Consider the following 15,761-nt stretch of genomic DNA (forward strand, 5'->3'; position numbering starts at 1 on the left):
GGGTAATTGAGCTATTGAGTCCTGGAGCCAAGTTTGAACCCAACCAATTTCATGTTTTATCATTAAACTTAACTGTGTCCTGATAGAAAGCTATGCTGGAGCACAGTGTTCGAGAAAGAATGTGTCTTTATCCAGCATTATGAGAAGTGAGGGAGAACACGGATTAATAGCAATACGCCAAGACCTTCATATAGGATCTACCGTGTTAAGCCCTTTACCTATGTTATCTTCATAGCCACCTCAAAAGGTATATGTTATTACTCCCACTGAAACAGACTCAGAGAAATTATCCTTCACTTAAAATTACAAGGCTAATGGCAAAGCTAAGATTTAAACCCACATGTGAGAGTGAAGCTCTTGACCTTTCTATGACAATGACACTGTAGGCTTTTAAAACATAGGTGAATTTAGACATCATCTCCACTGGTTCTCACCCTTGCCTATGAGCAAACTGAGGCTGTAGGAGCCCATGTTTTTCCTCGCAGTTAGAACTTGTGACAGAAGTCAACTTGCCCAACTCCTAACCCAGTGATCTTTCTAGCTCACCAGGAAGTATAAACGTGACCTCTGTCCTGGGGAACTCATACTCTAGGTGGAGAAACACAATCAGAAAGCAACACATGTTAACATGTATCAGAGGCTGCATCCTGTGCAGAAGGGGCATGTTTTCTAGAAGTTACAGAGACACTGGGTCAGTGAGGACAGAAGAGATAAGTGTGCAGACTCTCCAGTTTAAGACACATAAGAATCACCCCTGAGGAACCCCCTTAAATGCAGATTCCCAGGCCGGGACCAGAAAGTCTGAAAACAACAGTCTACATTGTTTAATAAATAGCTCTGATTCCAAAGCATATGCTCTAATTCCCTGCTCTGAGAAATAGGAAACTTGTGGGTATGTTGAAAGAGCAGTAAAAACATAAGATTGGGTGTAGAAGATAAGAGCAGATTGAAGAGCATTTTGGAAACCAGGTAAAACAATGCACATTTGATATAATAAAGAGGGGAGCTTTGGAGAAGGGGAGCCAAGATGAGTGAGGGCTCCATGAAGGATGGAGTGAAGCAGTGAGTTCATGGGATGAGGAATAAAAGGTAGGAAGATGAAGGGGTGTGTTTTAGAAGCACTTCAAATGGCAAATCCATAGAACGGGCAGCTGGTCAGATGCAGGGCATAAAGCAGATGGACTGTATGAGCACCTGGACAGAGGAGAAGTAGTGGGTCTGGCTATGGATGTGCACACCTACGCATGGCTAAAAGCTAATAAATACCACTTTAGTCGTACACTGTGACAAAGTTAAAAATTCTTCGTGAAACATATAGTCATAAAAGACATAAAGTGCTCCTTTCAGCAATTCCTATGTGAAAAAGGAGGCCAAACCTCACATTCCTCATAGAGTCCTGAAAAGAACCCTTTTAAAAGGACACAAATTAGAAAATGTTTTGCTGATACTTGATCTCCCCCAAACCGGGAGGCCCTCGGTTTGGCTCGGAAAAGGTTGATTATTTAACTCGTCCTCAGCAGTTTTCTTCATATCTCTTCATTTTTGCCCAAAGACAGAACAGTGAAAAACTAATACTGGATATTCAGAAAACTATCTTCAGAAAAATCTTAAAATGCTCAACCAGCATCTTTTTAAATCCTTTTTGCAGTTAGAAGAAAGGTGAGGCACTAAAATTGGATATCAAGGAGTTCTAGTCTGGAATGGGTAATCTTACCCAAAAAAAGAGAAAAAAAATCAATAAGATAAGAATACAACTCAATTTCAGTTAAACCAGATAAACCACAAATAACTCTAAGAACTTTCTAATTGTTTTTTTTTTTTTATAACTAAAGGATCCAGGTCTTTGAAGTTTTTTCCATTAACACTTGAAAATAGAAGCAGGACACTACAGTCTATAACAGTCGTTCCCAACATTTTTGGCACCAGGGACCGGTTTCGTGGAAGACAATTTTTCCTGGGGGGGGAGGGGGGAGGGGGTATAGTTCAGGCAGTAATGTGAGAGATGGGGAGCGATGGGGAGCGGCAGATGAAGCTTAGCTCGCTCGCCTGCGGCTCACCTCCTGCTGTGCAGCTGGCTACCATCCGAGGCCCAGGGGTTGGGGACCCCTGGTCTATATCATGTTTAAGATGCATGCGATCTAAAATGAAAACCTGAGACTCAAAGGCTAACCAACTAAGTGACAGTATGTGTACGTTTTCTTAACAACTCATACATTATCACTGAGCACTGCAGATACACTGAAGGGGTTGGGTAAAAAAAGGAGGGCATTATAATTCAACTACAAAGTCTAGTTCACTAGCTAGAACATTAGTAAATGTCAATGGATCAGCTTTGTTAATCTATGAACTTTGTACTGTTAAGTTTTTGCTTTATACATGATCGTTGATATAACCTAAGTTTTTCAATTTGAGGACTTCAGGTCCCATAGTTTAAAAAGGAAAAAAATCATCTGCTCTTATTTAGACAGTTTATTTCAGTAAAACAACAGGGATCTTTTGGTTGTTTCTGCCCCCACCCCCCGCCAAAATATACTAACGTTACCGAGTCTAAGCTCGTACTGCTTGCCGCATAACAGGCCAATAATGGAGAGACGAGCTGTTGGGGCAGGGAATAATGACTTTATTCGGAAAGCCAGCAAACCAAGAAGATGGTGGACTCGTGTCCCAAAGAACCATCTTGCCTGAGTTAGGATTCAGGCTCCTTTTATACTAAAAGGGGAGGGAGTAAAGTCAAACACTTCCTGGTTCCCATCAGCCTCCAGAGGGTATGTGTTAATTTCTTCCTCCCTGCAGTCATTCACGGGTGGGCCTGGTCAGGATGTTTCCTGTGAGCCAAAGGTATTTTAGCTTAATGCTCATTACCTGGGGAGCAGGGTTCCCAGAGATGGGCCATTATGTATAATTTAAGCTTATAGGCAACATCCCTTTAGTGATTAACTTGTAATAGAATACAAAAGGTTCTTCCCTATTACACTGAGAGTCTGCCTACTCATCAAGGGAGTCTGATTATTATAGCAAATGTTATTAGATGAACCAGTCATTTTGGGCTCACATGAACAGAATTTGGAGTATTTCTATGCTAAAACTAATCTGATCATTGGAAATATTTCACTACTTTATTTAAATTGTGGTCATTCTCATTTATTCATTTATTTCTTATTAAACTGAGTACCTATTATAAAACAGGTACTGCTAGGTGTCAGCAAAAGGATAGTTGAAATATGTGGGAAGGTGGGATTATAAAAATGAAGAGCTCACAGTCTAGTGAGAGAGAGTTAATTATGCAAATAGCTAGAATTTAATGTGAGAAACACCATAATGGATAAATACCAAATGCTGTGGGTACACAGACATATGAGGGGGAAGGTTTCATTTGAACCCAGTCTAAAAGAATAAATAACAACTAAGTAAAAGGGAGTGACATTCAGGGCAAGGCATTCTTGGCAGGTAACAAGCTATGAAAATGCTAAGAGATATGAAAAGAGAGACTGTGTTGGCGGGGCCATGAGTACATCTATTGGTAAAACAAAGGGAATCTTAGGATGTCCAGATCTTAGAGAGGATCTTAGGAGGACGATGATAGGAAAACACAATCTAGCCAGATTGTGAAGGAGGTTATATGACATATCCTGTAATAAAGTGGGAGCTGTTGGCAGTTTTTACATAGGGGGAGCTCCATATAACGTTTGGATCTTAGAGAATTTCCATCTTTGTCAGAAGGATGGATTGGAGTGTGGAGATGACTCAGTTTAGAGAGAAAGCTGGCACAGATGTGGACAAGGATATGGGGTGGATAGAAGTAGGTATACCAAACACCACTGGCGAAGGGGAGAGGTAGGGTGAGGATAAAGATGTGGCTTCCCACTTGGGTTGCTGGTAGGCAGTTTTTTGTGCACCAGTTAAGCTATAGGATAAAGCCCACCATATTATATGATCTCAAGGACTACCTTAAGTGTCTACTAAGACTTAAGACGTAAGTGTCAAGAGAATATGTTCCACTCTTAGCTTTCTTCTTATTTATCCAGGACCCCAGGACATGAATGTGGTATCCATTTATTGTCTGCATCATGGAAGAGGACACATGTCCCACAGCCACTGATGCCATTTGGTGGAGGACAGCGTGGGTAACAGGATGCAGCTGGAGATTCATAGATTTCTAGGCTGCATATAGTACATTCCCATCTTTGTCCAGGTGACTGATTATCCCCAGGAGGAATTCAGGTCAGTTCTATTGTTAAGAGAGGCCATGGAAGTCAGGGTTTGGGGAGGTACAGAACTCATGGCTATGGAAGATGTGATAGAACACAGGAAGTCAAGTGCTGTAAGATGTTTAATCCCTGAGGAGTTAAATGGTTATCTGAGGGATCCTTTTCTATGGCCCACCACTTCCTATATACGTCATCACTCAGAATATGCAATTTGATGGGGATATAAAACCAAGTACATAAATGACTACTATCACAGAGTTAGGAAAACTGTTTAAGAGAAGTTCAGAGTACCACAGTGCTCAGAGGAGGGTAAAGAATACCCAATTAGGGCTTCCCTGGTGGCGCAGTGGTTAAGACTCTGCCTGCCAATGCAGGGGACACGGGTTCGAGCCCTGGTCTGGGAAGATCCCACATGCCGCGGAGCGACTGGGCCCGTGAGCCACAACTACTGAGCCTGCGCGTCTGGAGCCTGTGCTCCACAACGGGAGAGGCTGCGACGGTGAGAGGCCCGCGCACCGCGATGAAGAGTGGCCCCCGCTCGCCGCAACTGGAGAAAGCCCTCGCACGGAAACGGAGACTGAACACAGCCAAAAATAAATATAAATAAATAAATAAATTTATAAAAAAAAAAAAGAATACCCAATTAGTGAATCAGAAAATAATATATGGAAGTAAGAGCATGAAGCTTTGAACAATAGCTTAAAATTCAATGAATTTTAGAGAGATTAGAGAGGAAGAGCATCCCCGTCAGAAAGAATAGTATGTTCAAAGCTCAGAGAAGGAAAATGCTTGGTTTTTTAAGGAACAGCAAGTAACAGGGAGGATTGGAAAACAGACATAGGAAGAGGGAAGATCTTGGTAAGGTTGGGGTTGGAGAAATGTACATGATGGGAACAAAATATTAAAAACAGAAGGCACATAATTGGTAATCTGTATTCTGGAGTCCCCTGTGCCCAAGCTTCTCAATCTATATGATAGAAGAATACCTTCCTCTCTCTTTTTCACCATAAGCAATTATGAATTTTCACTCTGTTCCTAAAAGGTGAAAAGAAATCCAGGATATTATTATGAACCTGAATAATAATAGCTCATGTTTATTGTGCTAGGCATTGCGATAATAGATTATCTAATTTAAATAACACAACAACACTATGAGGCAAGTGGTATTATTATTCATATTTTACAGATGAGAAAACTAAAGTTTAGTGATGTCAGCTTTCCAAGGTCACAAAGATAATAAGCGGGGAAACCAGAATTCAAACACTAAATGCAAAACTCAAGAAAAGGATTTGTTCATGTGCTCTAGATATATGATCTCTATAAGGGCTTCCAATTAAGTCAAGTTATACAAATAACCAAGTTTACCATTTTTGTAAAAAAAAAAAAAGTAAATCAACTGAAAATAAACGTCTTATTCTGCTAGCAGCTCAGAGGAACGTTTCCCATCCTTTCAATCGATCACAGGTTTCTGACAGTCCTCACAATCAGGATCAGTGTAGCATAATACTGAAAAATTCCTGCCAGAGCCCAAAGGTCCCAAATGAACTTGGAAGACCAGATAATCCCTCCACTAAATGCCATCATCAAAAAATCATTACTTTTTTCCCTCAAAAACAAAATACCAACATTGGGAGAAAATCTACTTTAAATGAAAACAAGACACTGATCATAAGAAGAATTTTCTTGAAAATGTCACTACTTTGCAATGGTTTTACTTTTCTTCCATACATGTAAGAAGAAAAATATGCAGGTTTACACGTATGCTGTCTTACCATGTCTCAAGTGACTCCAAGAAAGAGTCATACTTCAAAATAGGGGGAGTATTTCTATGTAAAACCCACATAATGGTAACTATGATCTTTTCTTTAGTTTTTAAAGCCAGCCCACCTCAGTGAATTCCTACATCCCAGATGGAAATTGAATCAGCTAAACAAAAAGAATAAAAGGTGGGAGATGGGGCACTAAATAAAATACCTTTTCCAAATTCTCCAGAATTCACCCATATGGAATATTTGAACTAAGCATTGAATACAGGAGCTTCTGAGGGAAATTCTCACTATTAGAGAAGCAGTAGACAAGGAAGCAAGAAGTGGTACCAATTGCCTCCCCCTTTCTCTACATTTTCCAACTTTAATCCCAAGAAAGAATGCACCAAACTTCTTATTCTTTCCTGGAACGATAGAATCTCTACAGTGCCCCTGAAAGCAGTGATCCTGATAAGTAAAATGCCGTTAAGCCTGAAAGCAGCAGTTTTATGGACAACATTTAAATTATTTCCACGCGCCCTCTACTCACGCAGGATCAATCACCGTGATTGGTGTATTATAATTTCCCCCGACTAAATTGGTCTCTCTTGCTTTTTCCCCAAGGAACTCAATTTGCCAGCAAGGAGCCTTTCCTGCCGCCCTCTAATCTTTTTTTCTTTTCATATTAACTATAATACAAAGGACTAAAGTAAAACCCAAACTCAGAGATTCTCATTGTTAACCACTGGCAGACATTTTGAAAAGCTCCGAGCATATTTTATCCTACATTTCCATACATTTTTGTGTTAATTTCCAAGTCCAAGTTTTGGGACAAAAAAGCTCTTAGTATTAACAAGGAAACAACTTAGAGGGCAATAAAATTTAAGTTTACAAATTATTGTTCTATTTCTGATACAATGTTTAACATTTCAGATATTAGCCTTTAAACATAATTAAAAGAAAAGTGAACTTTAGAACCAGGTGCATTTTTTTAATGTACTTGATATAGGAAATGGAAAAGGGGGAAGATGTTATTTAAATTCTAGTTCTGAAGCACATCTTTCCCGTAATTGTCATAGGAAACTGGAAAATTATACCAACTATCCCTTGATCCTAGACACTGTTTCACCAATAGATTTTTGCTTTCGTTTCATAATTTCCTTTAATATTTGTACATGTCTTAAAGGCAATGGCTAAGTCTCTTTGTATTAAACAAAATGTATATGCCGTCAATGCCCCAGAATCTCTATGAATGAAGGTAATTATCTACAAAGGGGCAATATGAAAACAAGATCCCCACCCCTTTCAAAAGTATCTCTATTTCCACGGTTTCATAGAATGCCATTTGCCATGTTATTCAAATCAAGTTGAAACATAAATGTGCTTAAGAGAGGTCATGTTCTGGCACTTCTCAAATTTTTCTGTGAGGCATCGCTGATGAGGAGGAGACTGAAGAGTGAATACATACAGCCTGGCTTTGGAGGGCAGCTCCCAAAGCAACCCACTTCCAAACTTGAAATTTCTTTGAAATCTTGTGATATAGTTTTAAAATGCATGCAAATTGTGCCTACTGCTGCCTAAGGTATCTGTTTGATTTAATATGAAGATTAAAGTACTTACCTGGATTAAAACCAGCACAACAAAACAGCGTTGCTTGGCACTTCTGGCACTCCTTGAAGATCTACTGAGGCACGCTTACCTTTAAGCCATGAATGGTCATCTGCATGATGCTGTGAAGACGGGATCAGCAATGAGAGATGAAGTGCCTCAACTCTGGAGAGGAGTTGCTGCTCCAATGCGACTATGGGTCTAGGAGGAAAATGATGCCATAAGAAAGAAACAAGTGGCTAGAAGGAAAGCTTAAAGGGAAACAAAGTCAAACTTACTTCACGATTTGCCTAGGGTCAAAGAATGATGCTTAATAATTACAATGACTTGATTTAGAAAAAAATGCTATTAGAAAATGAATGGAAAAAGACAAGGAATTAAACTGTTCTTGTAGCAACAAAGGAGAGGTAATTTCTCATTCATTTGCACACTTTAAAAACATAAAACTAAAGATTTTTAGTTTCTTGTTATATAGTAAAATAAAGTTACATAGCAAATCTCATTTTAATAAGATGTCTTTAATTACATGAGATTTAGCAGAATGTAGGTATAATTGTTTTGATGACATAGTTTATTAACAAAAAAAAATTATGACATGCTAGTAGCATAAAGGAAGCCATATGCCATCATCCTTTAGGATCTAAATATTATTTGAGTGAAAGTATTATTTTTAACTAAAATTCAGTGAAAACGTATAAGATTTGTATTAAAGTGATATTATTGTGCTATCTTCAGGGGAATAAAAATTTGACTTTAAATATTATCTGAAAGCCAGGTCTCTTTTGGTTGAGAATATACACTATCATATATCTCTGAGATTCATACCTTTATATCATTAAGTTATATCTTATCAAAAAATATTTAATGAGATCAGTGCTTGCTGAGAATATACACTCTGGATGCTTCCTGATTATGCTAACGATTTGAAACACAGATTTTTAACCATACAAAGTAGAGCTAAAAATCTGAACATATATTCAATTGGAGCAATCAAACTTTTCTGGTTTCTCAGCCTCAACCTAATAGCTATGAGTAGTTGATTGCTTTTTTAAACTCTTTATTGTATAAGTTTTCACATATATACAACAGATAAATTCCCATGTACTGTCAACTTTAACAATTTTTCACCAATCTTGTTTCTTCCATCCAACCCACTGTTTTTTTTTGTTTTGTTTTGTTTTTACAGTTTTTTTGTTGTTGTTGTTGTTGGAGTATTTTACAGCAAATCCCAGACATCATGCTGTATTACCCTTAAATACTTCAATGTGTATATCTAATTGATTCTATATAATCTCCTTGCCATTATAATGCAGTCATTTAATGTCTTACTTTATTATGTCTCCTAGTAAATTTGTCAGCTGAATTTTACTGAATAGAGTGTATATGATTTAGTATCTCAATACTATTATTTCACTGTAAATATTTAGTCTGGCCATACCTATACCATCCAAGTCTAATATTTTAATTGACTTCGGTAAATTCAGTTATGAACTGCACTAAAGGACTTTTTTTGTTTTGCTTTTTTTGCAATATTAAATAGTCAAACCAGTAAAAACCACTTGTGGTTTTACCATCTGAAAAATAAGCATCTGAATGTGTATATACTGGACCAAATCAACCACATCATAGTCAAGTTATATAGAGGCCAGATTTTGAAATCCTTAGAATAGTTGATTACTATTTAAGCAATTAGATTATGTCAAGATCACTTCAAAACAATAAAACACAGAAGCAGTAAGAGTGTGGAAAGAGAACTTTGGAATCCACACAAGCCTAGGTTCCAATCTCTACTCTGCTACTTAATTAATGCCTTTGTTAACTTCAGCTAGTTAGTACTCTGAGTCTCAATAACCTCATCTGTATTATGGGGATAAAAATGCCATTGTAACTATCATAAAACTTGTTTGAATTCAATGTATGTAAAGCAACTGCTATATGATAAATAAAATTCCTTCCTTAATAGCTTCCCAGTCGATAGTCAGAAATGAGATGGAAACAACCTAAATTATCCTCAGTTCATATGTCTTTTAAAATCTTGTAGACTATTTCAAATACTGTCCCATATAACTAACAATTAATAGATGGCACTCATTCAAAAATACTTAATAATTTTTTTAAATGTTTTCACTAGATAGATGTATGAATTTACTTGTTTCTTTCATGTTGGATAATACAGTAAAGAAAGATAATTAGCAATCTCAACTTTACTTGGAATTAGTTAGTATGAAATAAAACTCCTCAGTCGTATTTTTCTCAGGTAAAGTACTTCAATGAGATGTGTACTTTGGGGATCAAGAACTTTTTGAAGTGGTTATTATTAATCTTTAAATTCACAAATGAAGAAACCAAGACTGAAGGACACAATAAGGGTCAGAATAGAAACTTAGACTGTTGCCCAAAACTAAACACATTCCAGTAACTCATCTCTCCTCTACTTAATTGAGGATAGTTTGAAAAGCATTTTATTCTATTCCCCCCCACACACAAAAGTAAGAGAATACATTATCATGTATTTGGCTATGGTACTATTTTACTATATAATATTGGAATATCAAAACTAAATCCTGATGTAGCTATGCGACAATGACCTTGGAAAATAGCATACATACACGCATGCAAAAACCCACCTGTTCTAATAATCCCACTATGCTTTTGCGGCTCCCTGAAACTCTCTTTGTTGATGAAGATGCTTTTTCATGCAGCAAGGTTGAGGGTTATTGATCTATAAAAGTCTTTATGATTCAGCTGCTGTGGAACTGTCTAGTGTCTGTGTCTCCAGAGTGTGATTTTCCAGTGACACCAAGTTGATTCTTGGAAATTTACATGCCATTATCCGTTTGACAATAAATTGCTGTGTAAATCCTTTATGTGATACACATGCAGGGCACTTTTTAATAACAAGCTATATATCTTAATGGCTAATCTGTCTTTTTTCTTTTTCTTTTTTTGGGGGGGTGGAGAGGGGGGTTGCTTTTGAAAACTGGCCTTAATCTACTACAGAGGTCACTTATAAATCGAGCGCATAGGTTCTGTGTGAAGCAAGCAAGTTGTTTTAGCTTCAGATTTCACCCCAAAGTGATCATTACATTGAGTTGCTTACCTGAGAAACTGACAAGATTCAGTCATTAATGATTTTTTTCTAAATGAGAAAACACATTTAAGGGCACAAGCGCCAAAACCAGACGTCCTGGTTGGAATCCTAGTTCTTCCATTTACTGGCTCTGAGATCTTGGGCAAGATGCCTAATTCTCTGTGCTTTCGGTTCCTCAGATGTGACACAAGGAAATATGTAAAACTGTTCCTACACCATAAGATTGTTGTGAGGATAAAATGAGTCAAAAACACTGGAAGTTCTTGAAGAGCACCTGATACATAATAGTTCTCGATAAATATGAATCATTGCTATCATGAACATATATAAAAGATCTGTCACGTTATAAGTAATATTTGAACCCCTACTGCATGCCAAGCATAGTGCTAGATGCTTTCAAATATTTTAATCAATTTCATAGTAATATTAAAGTACATGTTTTTCCCCCTGTTATGCTAATAAATAAACTAAGACTCAGAGAGGTTACCTAAATTGCCTAAACTCACAGAGCTGGTAAGCGATTGAACTGAAGGTCGATTTGAAGAGCAAAGAGAACGTCAGGTGCACCCTGGAGACCCAAAGGTCAGCCCTCCAGGAGTCAGCTGACAGTATGCCATGTACTCACATTTCTCCAAAGGTTAGGGATTTTTTTTAAAAGGTCATTTTCTATACCAGTTAATATCAATATTGCAGTTTATTTTAAATGCAGCTACAATAACTGCTAACTAATCTGACAATGAAAATATTTTAATGCATGTGTGGTTTTGCTAGTAGGGGCTGGCAGATGTAAGCAGGTAGATGGGCCACAGAACTTTCCTGGAGGGAAAATAAACTCACTAAGCAATGAGTTTAAAGTCAAGTTCTCTCCTCATAGTCTTGGAGATGCCATTCCTCCTACTTGCCTGTGCTACTCCTTCCCACATTCTTGCATGTGACTGGCTCTTTTTCATTCTTAAGCTCTAAGCTTAAATTCTCTCAGAAGAATGTTCCCTGTACCTATATGATCTCTCTATTACTCTTCATATCCCCACCCTCTTCATGCTGCTTGAAGCCCTTGTCAGAATCTTTCAGAATCTTCACGTTAATCATATATTTACTTGCTTGTTGAATACTTCCCTGTTTATAGATCATGAGGGAATGGACTGTAGTAAATATTCAATAAATAAATGCATCAATGACCCACAAATATTTCGATTTCATCTCACATGTCTCAATTTTCTGGTCTTAAAAATATGACTTCTAGTGTCCAAATGTAATACTTTGTTTATGGAACTCTTTGGGTTTTTTTTGATATACCACTATAGCTTTAAAAAAATCATAATACTTAAGTATATAGCATTATAACTCACTTAAAAAATAAACCCCTAAATTAACCCTCCATTTTATATATTATTATATAAAAGTGGATTAACTCTTTTTTACTCCATTAATGTAAAATATGTATTACAAATGACACGTTACAAAGTGTACATTGTAAAATGAGGACAATAACAGAACTGAATTCATAGGATAGTTAGGATGATTAGATCATGCATGGTAAGTACTTAGAATAAGGGCCAGCACATAGTAGCACTTGTGTAATTTATTGCTATTTTTTAAATGATGATGAAGATAGGTTTTCATGACCTTAGCATCGTCATTGCTTGGCATCTTTTAATAATGGTAAAAAATCACCAATGCTACCCAACACTGTTTGGCATAAAATAGGTAGCCCATAAATATTCATTGTTTTCTGCAAGAGGCGCACCTCAATTTAAGAAAATGTATAGGGCTTCCCTGGTGGCGCAGTGGTTGAGAGTCTGCCTGCCGATGCAGGGGACACGGGTTCAAGCCCTGGTCTGGGAAGATCCCACATGCCGCGGAGCTACTAGGCCTGTGAGCCACAACTACTGAGCCTGCGCGTCTGGAGCCGGGCTCTGCAACGAAAGGCCGCGAGAGTGAGAGTCCCGCGCACTGCGATGAAGAGTGGCCCCTGCTCGCTGCAACTGGAGAAAGCCCTCGCACAGAAACGAAGACCCAACACAGCCAAAAATAAATAAATTAATTAATTAATTTAAAAAAAAAAGAAAATGTATAATATTAAATGTTAATAGTACAATTATTTTAATCAGAGAAAGATCACTCATCCTGTGAACATTATACATAGATTTTGTTTTGTTTTGATTTTTTTCTTAATTATACCTTCCACAATTGGATACAATTCCTTTTGTAGAATGGTGACAACTGGACAGAAACATCAGTGCTGAGTACTGGGGCAGTGGGGAGATAGCGTCGTGAAAGAGCAGGCACACAACGTTTTTCAAAGAGTTATAGGTCCTTTCAAGTGAATAGAGCATCACACAAATTATAATATAAATGAACAGAAAATGTGCTTCAATGTACCAAACTCTGATTTACATCAGCTTTTCAAGGAAATATCAATTGGATCAAGCAGCATGACACCTGCCATTTAAGGAGTCAATACGTCGTGGAGGATGAAGGGCTGTTGTGATGATTTGAGCCACAGGAAGTGAAAAAACTATTAGTCCTTATATCTCCCAATCTCCTCTCAGAGAACACAAAGGGAGTCTTTAAAGAAAGAGTGGTTTGGGCAAGCAGTACTAAATAATCACTTCTCTTACTATGTAATCTTAACATTAATTGCAAAGTCTATGTACTCTTCAGGTGTGGTGCATACAGGGGTTGGAAAACTTTTCTAGAAAGAGCCAGATGGAAAATATGTTAGGCGCTAGGGGCCATAAAGTCTCTGCCACAACTACTCAATCCTGCCATTGCAATACAAAAGCAGCCACAGAGAATACATAAATGAAGGAGTGTGGTCGTGATACAATGAAACTTTATTTATACAACACTAATGGGCCAGAATTCACCTGCAGGCCTGACTTCTGGGCTAGGGAATTATCAAAACTAATGTTTCTTGAGTCATTGCCATATGTTCAGTCCACTGGAATGTCTTTCACTTCCAAAATCTTTTTTGTTACTTTACACTCTGAGGTCACTTTCCCTACATGTTGTGAAGATTAAATGAGATAATCCATGTTAAATGCCTGGGACAAAGTATTCAAAACAATTTAGCTCAATACATGTAGACCTGAAAGCTCGACTGAATTCTAGTTCTGCTGCTTATTAGTTGTGAGGCCTTGGACAAGGTGCTTAACTTCCCTATACCTCAATCCCTTATGAAATGAGATAATATGAAATGAGATAATAACTACTTATTTCATAGGTTATTGAGAGAAAATGAAAGAAGATGGATATAAATTGTTTAGAACAGTGCCTAGCACATGCTAAGGATTATATGAATGTCAACTACTATTATTATTATTACAGGCTCACAACTCTCAGGCACACTAAATACTGTTTTCTCCATTTAACTAAAAAGCAGGAAGAGCAGCATTAGAATGTTATATTAAAGAATTAATTCTAGGAGAGCCAGGAAAGACAGAGACCAGGATGTGCTAGAGTTAGTTGCTCTAGGTGGTTAGTTGCTGGAGTTAGTTGGGGTTAAATTATGCAGAATGTTAAATAAGACAAATATTTTGGACTTCATCTCCCAAAGAAGAGAGGAGTTGCCTAGGGAAATTGCTACTCTGGACCTGAATCTGATGAACGATGAATAAGCAGTTGGTGAAGCTGACAAGACTTTTTAAAACCATGTACAAAAGATTTCAGAAAATAAGAATTAAAAAAGAGAGGGCCCCAGAGTCTCATGCACTCCAAGTATCATGAGTACAACACTGACTGTTTTGCATGAATTTATGCACGTGGAACCTGAGTGGTTTTTCCCAGAGCTCCTACTGTCCTCCAGTTTACCTGGAATAGAGTGGAGAGGGGACAGGGAAGAAGGGCTCAAAGCCAAAAACTAAAATCAGCTTTTTCCTAGAATGTAAGGACTGCAACAAGAAGCTAAAGCCAAAAATGACCTAATTTTCTCACACAAGATTGAGGAAAAAGAAGAAAGTCTAGTATAGACACTAAAGCCATTGTAGCAAATACACAAGGGAATGGACAAGAAGGAGTAGGGTTATTCACATAAAGAGACAAACATCAAAGTGAAAGTTTAAGGTCTATCCATTTGTAATGGGCCAAACGAACAGCCGTCTATATTTTACTCCAAGGGCACATGATAGTCCAGGACTATGTTTTCAAATGCAACCTCAAATTGATAATGGTAGGACCAGCAGAAGGCAAAAATGCACTAGAGTTCTAGATGACCAATAAATATCACTGGAGTAGTTGGCCCTGAGGTCCAGGTACGTGTAGGAGTTTAGTTTAGATCTTATTTATCTAGAGCAGTGCCATCCAAAAGAGATATACTGCAACTCACGTGTGTAATTTAAGATTTTCTAGTACTCATCTTTTTAAAAGTAAAAAAAAAGAAAGAAAGAAATTTTAAGGATGTATTTTATTTAACCCAACACATCCAAAATATTATTTCAACAAGAAATCAATATAAAAAATTAATGAGATATTTTATATTCTTTTCTTCACAATCCATGGTATATTTTACACTTATAGCACATCTTAATCCAGATGCTAAATTTTCACTGGTAATATTTGATCCATATTTAGATTTTAAAAGTGTATAGCTAGAAAACTAAACTTACAAACCCAAGTTGTTCCCAATGTATATACAAGTTTTCCAACAGTTGAATTGAATATTAGTTTTTAAACCTAAATTTATAATTAAGTAGAATTAAATGAAATTAAATTTCTATTCCTCAGTCACATTGTGACATGTCAAGCGCTTCATAGCCACATGTAGCTAATGGCTACCACATTGAAGAGCTCAGAAAACTAGAACTGGTTAGGGTTGGCCCTGGACAGGCTCTCCAAAGGAAGAATACCAATTGTCTGAGGGAAAGAAATGCTTGAGAGATTGAATGTCCTTAGGATTTAGAGTCTTGTTCTTCAACCATTGAGCTGTATCACATTTTACCTGTGTTTATATCTCAGTATTTAGTATTTCACGTTAATAGTGTGCTTTAAGTTGTAATTCTATCAAAATTGAAGGCAAAGAACTGTCTTTTATAATTATTTTATAATATTTACAATGCTTACCATAGTGCATAAACATCATGATCAATAAACAATTAATTCATTGATTTA

At 37.3% G+C, this 15,761-nt stretch overlaps 1 long non-coding RNA gene across 1 annotated transcript in view; it reads right to left on the reverse strand.

The window, feature by feature from the left end:
* LOC309642027 overlaps positions 1-15,761 on the reverse strand; it is a 252,645-nt gene that overhangs the window by 145,342 nt on the left and 91,542 nt on the right. Inside the window, exon 5 of the long non-coding RNA XR_014252908.1 lies at positions 7,653-7,762. This is a non-coding gene — a long non-coding RNA (uncharacterized lncRNA). The remainder of the gene's footprint in view (positions 1-7,652; positions 7,763-15,761) is intronic.

Source organism: Balaenoptera physalus (genome assembly GCF_965194825.1).
Source record: "Balaenoptera physalus genome assembly, chromosome: 13".
In the NCBI taxonomy this organism is placed as follows: domain Eukaryota; kingdom Metazoa; phylum Chordata; class Mammalia; order Artiodactyla; family Balaenopteridae; genus Balaenoptera; species Balaenoptera physalus.